Source organism: Arachis ipaensis, chromosome B6 (assembly GCF_059453495.1).
Source record: "Arachis ipaensis isolate K30076 ecotype BB chromosome B6, ASM5945349v1, whole genome shotgun sequence".
NCBI classification, from domain to species: domain Eukaryota; kingdom Viridiplantae; phylum Streptophyta; class Magnoliopsida; order Fabales; family Fabaceae; genus Arachis; species Arachis ipaensis.
The window spans coordinates 27,856,478-27,868,113 of record NC_142441.1 but is presented as its reverse complement, the minus strand read 5'-3'; the positions used below and the strand labels follow the sequence as shown (position 1 = coordinate 27,868,113).

Below are 11,636 nucleotides of genomic sequence, written 5' to 3'. Positions count from 1 at the left end.
ATTTTAAAGGGGTTTGTTACTTGTGACAACCAAAACGTTTGTATGAAAGGACTTTTGAAGGTTTAGAAACTATACTTGCAACGAGGATTTATCCGCAAATTTCTTGACCACGCAAAAGTTCTCTCATCAGTTAGCCTCATTGCATTCATGCCATGAGCAAGAAATTCTAATGGATGAATGTGTAGAACCAAGTGAAAAGTGTGGAGTGAGCGAAGAATTGCAAAATCAAGTAGAAGACATCAATTTTTCATGTTTTACTTTTATGCACACAAGGTGTTTGTGAAAATGCCAATTATGAGTTTTGAGTAGATTTTCACACCTTGACTTGGGATTTGAGTTCCTAGGATACTAGAGTCATAATGTCCGACATTTAGTGGTAATTCTTGGGGAGTTAGTTGACTCTTGTTTCCATTGAAGCTAGCCTCTTATCAACTAGTTTGGTAAGTTAGTTAGGACTTATTGATTAAGGTCAATTATGCTTGCTTGACTTACTCCTCGATGTTTGGGGTTAACTAAGCGAGACTAACTCATGATAATTACCATAGTTGTGGTTATGGCGATGATAGGATTCCTTGGACTCCCATTCCCAAGTCAAGGCTCTTTCTTGCATTTATAGCATTTTCACTAGTTTTGATCTCATCTTTTCTTTACTTGCATGAATTACAATTTTGATCATTCCTTAATTCTTTGATTTCTTAGTTCCTTTAATCTTTTGTTCTTTGATTCAAAACCCCTTTTTGCTCCTCACAACCAAAAGAATAGCACTTCCAATTGCATCCTAGGGATAACGACCCGATGTTTCATTACTCTCGGTTATTTTGTATTGGATTTAATATTTGATCATGAGAATTCATTATTGGTTTGGACTATGCTACCAACGAATTGTTTCAATTGATTCTAAACCATGCAAGAATTCTCTTCCGTCAGACCTAATTGAAAATTTCGCGAAACTATAGGGACCAACAGAGTAATTAAACCTTAATAAAAATATATTAAATCTTTTATTAAAGAAGATTAAATAAAAAATATATATAATAATTATTACTATAAATATTTTATAAAGTTATAATTAAAATCAAAGTTTAACAATTTTAAATGTTGAAAATATTAAAAATAATTGTTATTTATCTTAACTAATTTGGGTTGGTTGAGTAGTCATCTCACTCGTTCACTTAAGCAAGTATTAATAAAGTTTCAAATCCCGCCTTGTATATGTAACAATTCATTAGCTAGCGGTAGATCCTTAATAAATAGAGCTTCAATCTGTGATAAATTAGTTCTCAGTCTGTTGAGTTAGAAAATACAGTGAAAAAAATAGTATTTGTCTTGAAAGTAGAATAATTCTTATCGATAGCAATATTTATAGAGATTTGTCTTTGTTAAAATTTAACTGTGGTAGCATTATTTGTTGGGCATCATATTCATTCATAAAGTTAAAACAATATGATCACGTTGTTACAGGTTAAAACTTCATATTTTATAACATGATTTTCAAGTTTCCAAACTTATAGACTTATTATGTCATTACAAAAATTATTAAATTGATTAATATTAGTAATATTACCAAAATACCGTCGTTGAGTATTAGTTTGTGTGAAAAGAAATTATAATAACTTTTGTTACTTAATATATAATTTATTCTATTGAAAAATAAATTATTATTCATAGATTGAAAAATACATTTTTTTTTATTTTTTACACCATTTTATTTGGCAATAATTATCATTAAAGAAAAATGAATGACTACATTATTTTATAATATGATGTATAAAATAATTTTTTATTTTGAAACTAATTCTAGTTAGTGAGATAGAATTCAAAATATTTTTTAGTGAGATAAAATTTAAAATATTTTTTACACAAATTTAAATTTAAATTCATAATTGATTAACAACTCATTTTTTTATTTTAATAAAAAATTAGTTAGGTACAGAATATTCGGTATTTAAAAATTTTAATTATTTAAATTTTAATTACTAAAAATTGGGTTAAAAATTAATTATAATTTAATAGTCGATAATACATACATACATATTAGTACGCAAATAATAATATCTAATGTATAGTTTATTTATTTTTTTGACTGGACTAATATATAATTTATTGAAGATTGACTTATTGTTCAAAATTTTTTTATAAACTTTGTAGTATGTGAAAATAGTGATTTTATCTTTTAATATTATTTAAAAAATTATTCATAATTTTTTATTATGTAATTAACTTAATTAATAACCTTTTGAGGAGTGCTAGGGGCAGTAAGTTTTGTGATTTGTAGCCATTAATTAGCCATCATTGGTGTTTTTAAGGGTATGAGATTTCATCCAATGGTATGAGATTACTCACTTTTCTTTTGCTGGTTAAGTGCTGGCCAGATTTTAATAAAAGTGCTAGCCCTTTAGACTTTCTCTAACTTTTATTATTGCTTTTCTACCAAAAAAATCATGTTTATATATATATATATATATATATATATATATATATATATATATAATTTTAATATTAATAAATAAGTAGGTATTTATACTATTATACTTATTGTTTTAGATAATGACTTAAGTTATTTATTTCGTATGTTAAATAATATAAATTATATTTTATATATTAAATTCATTAATTTACCCGTATTAAGAAAAAAAATTATGTAATAAATCATATGTTATAAAGATTAGTTGATTTATATATAAATCATCTTTAAAAAACTAAACAAAATTATTATATATAATAATTCTTGATATATATATATATATATATATATATATTAAAATGATCTATTTTAATTATGTAAGTGACTATTATTTAATTTTTTATTACGTTAGCAAATAATATTTAAAACTAAAAAAATAGATAATTAGAATTTTTTTTAATTTTATTGAAAAATCTCTTCTAAATATATCCAATTTTTATATATTAAATATTATTTAGGGTTAAGTACGATTTTTTCCTTAAGGTATAAGCCAAATTTTTTTTCGTCCCCAACCTTTTTTTGCATACAAAATCGTCCCTAAGGTTTAACTTGGTTTTAAAATCATTCTTACCTTAGGGACCAAAATCGTACGGAGGTGGTGGCAAAAGCAGAGATAGAGGTGGATCTTAGACAACTTCTTCTTTTTCTTTTCTTTTCCCTTCTTCTTCTTCCATTCTCCCTTTCCAGGAGTAGAAATACTCTCTTTCTCTTATTTTTCTTTTTTTTTTATTTTATAATTTTTTGTTATGGGTAATTTGGTTCAAAATTTTAAGATTTAAGTAAAAAGGACTATTTTAAAACATGGTTTTAAATCTTAGGGACAATTTTGTATGCAAATAAGGTTGGGAACGAAAACAATTTTTGGCCTAAACCTTAGGGATCAAAATCGTACTTAACTCTAATATTTAATAGTTTAGTATTTGTTACAACAATGACTCAAAACATTAACTCAAGTGAGCAAGATCAATCTAGGTCTATTGTTAGGATTCCAAATCCGAATTAAGCTCATTATCTCAAGACCCAATACAGATGAAGTCCACGTGTCTCATCTCAAATTGGCTCAAATTGAATTTCTGTTGTTAGTTAGATATGATAATGGATACTCGTGTAGGCGCGGTAGAATCCCTTTCTGGTCCCTCGATTATGTTTAAAAAAATGTTGCCCATCTCCTCTCCATCTTTGTTGTAAGTCCCTATTTAATTATCCCGTTAAGAAATATAGATACCCATAGTTATGTACGGATATTCTTTGAAAATTTTTGAAAAAATTAACAAAAAAAATCATAATATAATAATCATAAAATAATCAATTCAATATAATTCAACACAATTCATAATATATTCTTTGTAAAAAATAACATTTCAAAAGAAAAAAAAATATAAAAACATCTTCCAACATAATAACTGTAACACCCTAACTTTTAGCACCTCATGATCGTACCAAAAGTAAGGCGTTACTAACTTAATTCTTTTTATTATCTATTTAATATTGAGCTTTTATGCATAAATCTATCGATGGTTTTACTAACACTTATAACTTCTCAAACAAGAACAAACAACACATATTCACATACTTAATATTAATAATACACTGTAGTATTACATACAAAAGTAATTACAGAACCTACCCCTCTGAATAAAACTCTAACTAGCAAGGCGAGGGAAAAATAAATTCTAACAACTCAACTAATAAACATATTCCTCTGTGCTCCCGCAGCTTCACAATAAGCCTTCGCACCTGTAGCTAAAAGGGGGTGGAAATAGGGGGTAAGAACTGGGGAGTTCTTAGTAGGGTCGGGGTGTATAGTTATATTCATTTTATATATACTTGGTCAGCAACAACAGTCGACAGAGTACCATCCAATTCAACAATTATAGAACATAGAATCTAATCACAAGCACACACAATCATAGAAAATACAATCACAAACAAATATGCGCAAACAAATATGATGCATGTCTAGTCCTGTATAGGCCATGAGCTCATGTGTCGGTTTGTTGCCCGATTCTCAACACTAGTCATGAGATAAGCGTTTCATACCACCATCTTTATCTCAGTTAACGTCCCCTCCATGAGCGTTACGCTTCACCGTCCTCATTGAGCTATCCTTATAGTATCAAGTGAGTGTTACGCATCGCCGTCTTCACTAGACACTTGGCACTAAGGTCCAACATCACTCAATTTCTTTTCAATCTTCACTCTCTACTCTACTGTGGTAGAGATCTCTTTAATTAATACCTTCTTTTCTATCTGCTCTACTGTGGCAGATGTTCATTAAAATCTTTTCGGTCACTACTCTCTGCTCTTCTATGACAGAGATCCCTTTACTTAATACATCCTTCTCGTCACTGCTCTTTGCTCTTCTGTGGCAGAAATTCTTTTACTTAATACATCCTTCTCTTTTTGTTCTTTTTCTTTTCTTTTTTTCTCATCTTTCTCTTTTATTTTCTTACTTCTTTTCTTTCTCTCTTCTTTTCTTCAATCTTTTAATTCTTTATCATAATTTAATTTCACATTCTTTCCTCGCCTTTCTCTAGTGTCTTATGAAAAAGAATCATAAAATTCTTAAATCAACTGCATCATCTAAAACTTTTAAGAATTCTTCTGTTTGCTCTTCTCTGACTTAAATATTCTTAATAAGATGATAACAATAATATAAATAAGATAATTTAAATGGTAAATAAATAATATTTATAGCTTTTCTTTAAAAAATTTAGTTTCGTAAAGCTTTTATTCTTAAATTTTTATTATCTACGTTTTACACTTCAAACTTTTAAATATTTCATTTTTAACCAAACATTTTTATAAAATTATATTTGAAACCTCACTTATCTCAATATTTATAAAAGCAACCCGAAACTTTTACAAAATACCCATTTTTATCCCTATACTTTATTTATTACCCAAAATACCCGAAAACTTATATAATTACAAATAGTACCTCGATTTTTATATACAAATACAATGTTACCCTTCAAAAATAAAATTTAATTACTAATCTTTCTTTTATAGCAAAACCGAAACCCTTAACCTTTTTCTCTTAAAATATTACTTGTGCTTTAATCCGTTCTCGAGTTTTTCAATTACCGATTCTTCGTAACTTTTAAATTTAATCTCTTGGCCATCACACCTCACCAATTTATACTTTATTCTCAACAATATCCAGCCCAAAAATCACCACAACAGTTCAGTCCCTGCTGGTTTTATCATAGCCAAGCCATGAACTTTACAAATACATCAATATATTACAGAAATTCATCATAAATTCAATCAATAACCAATAACAACATCAAATCACTTATTCAATACAAATTTAATCGTTGAGAATTTACTGAGATCCTACTTCCGTGCGAAATCAAAATACTCGAAGCTCTGGAAAGGCTTTTCAACCGAGCTGCTGAAGAAAAAAACGTCAGAAATCGTCTATACCTCCTAAAACTTTAATTGGCCGAACTCAAGAAGAAGAGGAGCTACGTCACCGTCAATTTCTACCGAATAAAACTGACACCAACACATAGAGAAAGAAAATACAAACACTTTTATCGGATTAGATTTTTTATTAAAATTACAGATAGTAAAAAATTAAAATCAGAAATCATGGAGGTGTCACGGTTCTTCTTCAAAGGCACTCGGTCTCTCTCAATTTCATTCCCTTTCCAAATTCAATCGGTGATGATAATGAATGATTATAAACCACGTTCCAGATTATAAGGGAATGGTTATATCTGAATGGTTACATGCCATGTTCCCTTATATATATATAATAATAATAATAATAATAATAATAGGATAATTCTTTTATCTTTTTTAAAATATATCATTATTTAATTTTTAAAAATTCGAAATGTTATATAATAACATAACATAATTTTTTGGGACAAGATTGAGCGAATAGTGACAGACTTAAGAGATAGAGAAAGTGAGTTAGATAGAGAAAGAGAGAGTTGCAAAATCGAGACTAAGAATGAGTATAGAAAAAAAAAACAGGTTCGAATTGGAGACAGAAATTAGAGTTACTAAATTCAAGATATATATATAATTTTATATTCGCATGGATTAAATAGGTTCCGCCACTACAAAAAACAGGATTAAAACGGTGGTTATTTTGAAAATTATGCTATTATTACCAAAAATGGCGTCTCCAAGAAACGCCGTTATTCTGGGCGCCATTCCGGTTATTACAGCGATTTTTAGAAAACCGCCACAATTACCTGTGGATAATACAACAGTTTTTTAGGGTTAAAATGGCGGTTTGTAACCACCATTATTTCGAAAGGAGAACCCATTGATACTAAATGTAGAAAATCTCTTGGCATATCGTGATGGACCCTTGCTAAGTATCTCAAATCCTCGTGCACAATATTCATAATGTCTGGGTTCATAAGCTATTATGATAGAAAAACATATTAGTTATTATATCCACAAATACTGCTCAATATTAGCAAAAAATTATCACTTTTCTATTTACCTGCGTAGGAATCAAGTAACAAAATCTTTATTGACTCTTTTCTATCTCTACATTTGAAGGCCTTCTACCTTTAGATCGTCTTTGTACAAAATTTCTGAAGTCACTGTCAGATATGAAAGTTTAACTTTAACTAAACAACTATTTTCAAGTAAATAAAAAATATGTACGCAAATCCTTAAGTACGGTTTGACATATGGCCAATTTAGAACTACATAGCGATGTGCTTGTTTTTTTTCCATAGGTGACAACTCAAATACTGTGAAAGCTCCCTTATAGATACCCATTTGTGGAAAAAGCGAATCAACATGTGTTCTGTAATTACCATCCGGACGATCATCAACATGTGGTGGCCTATTAAATCTTGTCTCAATCCCTTCTAAGTATCGAGAGCAAAATGTAAGAGCTTCTTCAACCACATATCCCTCAGTTATAGAACCTTCTGATTTAGCTTTGTTTCGTACATATGACTTCAAATGTCATAAATACCCAGTTTGTATAATTGGCTTTAGTAAGCAAGATATAACTAAGTGACAGGTTAAATGATCAATGATTGAAAAGAGATATTTACCTCTCAATAGGATACATCCACCTATAGTGTACTGGTTATCCAAGTTTTGCTTCATCAACTAGATGACAGGTTAAATGAACCATGATTGTAAAGAAATAAGGAGGGAACAACATTTCTAAATGACAAAGGGTAAGGATTATTCGAGTTTGGAGTTTCTCAAGTTCTGTAAGACTTAAGCTTTTAGAGCACAACTATTGAAAGAATGAAGACAACTCTATTAGCACTGCATTATCTGGTAGCACATTACGTATGGCAATGGGTAATAGTTGCTGCATAAGGACGTGGCAATCATGGCTCTTCAATCCAGAGAGCTTTCTTTGCTTCAAGTCAACACACCGAAAAATATTACTCGAGAGATCATTTGGTACTCTAATATTCTTTATAGTATGCAATAATATATCTTTCATGGAATTTGACATTGTGAACAAAGATGGATGATATCTCCCATTTTCATCTGGCCATAAATCTTTCTTTATACCCATTTCTTTAAGATCCTTATGAGCTTTGAGATTATCCTTTGACCTTCCAGTCTCATTGAGCAAAGTGTATAACACATTGTCGCAAATATTCTTTTCAATGTGCATAACATCTAGATTGTGGCGCAATAAGTTAGACTCCCAATAAGAAAGATAAAAAAATATGCTTTTCTTCCTCCACATTCCCGATTCATCATCTTCTTCAACAAATTTTTGCCGAGTCCTCTTATCTTTACTTGCCTGTAGTTCCTTCCTAAATGAAACATTGATGCCTTCAAGTTGTTCCAATATTTCTGACCCTGTTAGTATTGTTGGGGGATCCCTCAACTCAACTTTTTCATTAAATTTTGCACGACTTAGCCTAAACTTATGACCCCTTTCTAAGAAACAGCGATGCCCCAAAAAATACTATTTTTCACCATGCTTTAATCTATATGAATCAGTGTTGAAGTTACATGTGGGACAAGCATATTTACTGTGTACGTTCCACCCAGATAAGTTACCAAGGCCTGTAAAATCACTAATTGTCCACATTAATGCTGCCCGCAATGTAAACATTTCATTCTTGAACCTATCTAATGTTTGAATACCATCATACCACAACTCTTTTAACTCTTTGATAAGAGGTTGTAAGTATACGTCTATGTTGTTCTCCGGCATTTTCTCTCCGGGAATAATCATTGACAAGATAAGTGATGTTGGCTTCATGCACTCCCATGGAGGTCGATTGTATGGAATAAGCACCACTGGCCAAACGCTATAGTTTGTACGCATAGCTCCAAAGGGGTTGAATCCATCAACTGCAAGACCAAGACGTACATTTCGAGGATCTTCGGTAAACCTATCATGAAGTAAATCGAATGTCTTCCAAGGTTCAGAATTCCACGGATGCCTCATCTTCGAATCTTTCTTTTCTGCCAAAGCATGCCATCGCATTGATTGAGTAGTCTTAGAACACATGAATAATCGTTGAAGTCTCAGTTTTAGTGAAAAGTATTGCAAGATCTTTGCCGGTTTCTTTTTTTTAGCTTCGCTCCATTTAGATGTCTTGCATCTTTTGCATTCTTGCAAATCTTCATCCTCCCCAATATAACATGCAGTCATTAGGGCAAGTATTTATCTTGGTATAATTAAGTCCTAATTTGTTTATGGTTTTCTTAACCTCATAGAATGTATTTGAAATCTTGGCATTTCCAAAAGCATCTTTTATTAACTTGAGGATTTCAGTCATGGCTTTGTTGCTTATTCTGTATAAGCAATTTATGTGATATAGACTAACCAAGAAAGATAGTTTTGAATACTTTGTGTACCCTTCATACAATTGTTCATTACCATCTTCCAACAACTTGTAAAATTCTACATTTTTTTCATTGTGCTCTTCATTTTTTGCATTGTCTCCATCTCCATCTTCTATGTTGTCTTCATCTCCATCTCCATCTTCATTCAAGTCAAGTCCAGCAACTCCAAACATGTCATTGAGCATTGTTACCATTGGATGTTGAGATGTCGAATCATCTTGTACAATATGACCAATTTGATGAGCTTGTGACCTAAGTCCAACTGCTTCTTTACCATGCCAATACCAAACTTTGTAGTTTTTTGGAAATGGTTTGACTATTAAATGTTCAAAAACTTTCTCTCTTGTTTGCCACTTGCCAAAATCACACACCGGACAAGGGCATTTAATCTTACGACCCTCGAGAAATCGTTGCTCAAAAGCAAAATTCAAAAACTTGTTTAGACCATCTTTATACTCATGCGTGGTTCGTGGTTTTCTAATCCATGACTTATCGATTGACATGACTAAGAGGGACTATAAATAGGGATTTTAAAAAATCTATTCATTAAAAGTCTACATATATTCTAAATGCAAGAAAATTATTCTTGTATGTGCAAATTAGACATTAAACAAATGCTTAAATAGTATTCTAAAAGAAACTATAAAAAATTATAATTACCTCTTTTAAATAATAATTTTGTCGCAGTAATAGTGGCTTTGTGAATTTTTCCTTTTCAAATAGTTGTCTATATGCAATTAATTTTTTTCTACAAGATAAAAAAGGACAAAAATAAATAGTCTCAAATTATAATTTATAAAAAATTAAATGAAACAAATGAGATAAATAACTACTCTATTTATTAAATATATCTATGCAGACCCCACCAAACAACGGCTCATAGAGCAGCCACTTGTAATCAAATGAGATAAGCTCAATTAATCTATGTGAGTGATTCCTAATGCATGTGAGAAACAGGCCATTACGGGTAAATAATTATTATGGCCGAGTTCAATGAGTTGTGCCCTGTGAAGAATGCACTATGAATTATGGCTCAATCTCATCATCTGTATGGGCTTCACATTAGTTATTTAAATTTGCTACTCTAATCACCTGAATAAAAATCACAGAACTTGTCTCGATATAATAATGTACTACTATATGAAAATAACCAATCGAGATGCAGAAATTTTTAGTCAGAATTTATATTAAGAGTTGTACTATTACCATTTGATATTAAAAGTTTATATTTAAATCATTATTACTATATAAATGCTATACTACATCAATATCAGATTTTAGTTGGTATAAATGCTATACTACATCAATATCTTATGCATGCAAAATGGGTTGTAGGAAGGGGAACAAGGCCTTAATAACAATGCAGCAGAAGGGTTGTGGATCTAATGGGCTTTATCTTCTTTTTCGGTTAACAGGCTATCCCTCAAGTAGACCAAAAACTAAAAAAAGTAATAACCTCGGTGTTATACATGACCCAAAAACAAAAAATAATGTAGAGATTAATAGCATGATTTATGACCCACAAAGAAAAAGAGTTAGATTATGACCAAAGAGGCAAAGGTAGATAAGCAATTCTCAACTCTATTTTCTTTCTGGATAATATTTTCGACCTTTTAGAAATGTTTCCGTTTTATTATCGGATGTCTCCGAAGTTAGAAAAAGGAAAAAAAGTTTCATTATTAGAAGTTGTCATAATTCTTTTCTCTGAAAAGTGGAAACAATACACGCATATCACGTTACTCACTTACTCTAACTAATATTTTTTAGACAAAAAAAAGTCATTTTAGACAGAAATAATGATTCTGCAACGTTTCTTGTTTCTTAATATATAATATTAAATTTAAATATTGGCTATAGTGATTAAAAGTTGAACTGTTATATTATATTCTATAAAGTCATTTTCAGCCTATCCCAAAAAAAGAAAAAGAAAACCAATGCTACCTGAAATGGAATTTTGAACTTTGAAAGGTAAGAGAAGAAAAACAAGAAAAAGGATGCTGGGAGGAAAACAGCTACAGATTAAAGAAAGACATGGATGCTGAGATAGAGGCATTAAAATTTAATAAAAGTTAACATTCCTTGCATGCTAATAAACAACGAAGAATATCGGCTTCTGATTCGTTACCTCCATCTCTAACAATACTTATATGATATCCTTCCATGAACATAATACAACTATTATTATCCGCAAAATCAGTTAAGACTAATTAAACCAGTTATTAATTCCAGCATGCTCAACGAATGAAGAACAATTAAAATTTAGATATAAGGTAACATCAAATTATGGCATATGAAACAGATCTTAATTATCGAAAATATGCTTAATGAAAATTGGGAAACCAAGTTTAACATGAGAATAAAT

General features: G+C 30.2%; 1 pseudogene; it reads right to left on the bottom strand.

Annotated features, from left to right (window-relative positions):
• Nucleotides 1–7,496: 7,496 nt before the first annotated feature.
• On the bottom strand, nucleotides 7,497–9,777 carry LOC110263725 (uncharacterized; annotated as a pseudogene).
• Between the last annotated feature and the right edge of the window lie 1,859 nt (nucleotides 9,778–11,636).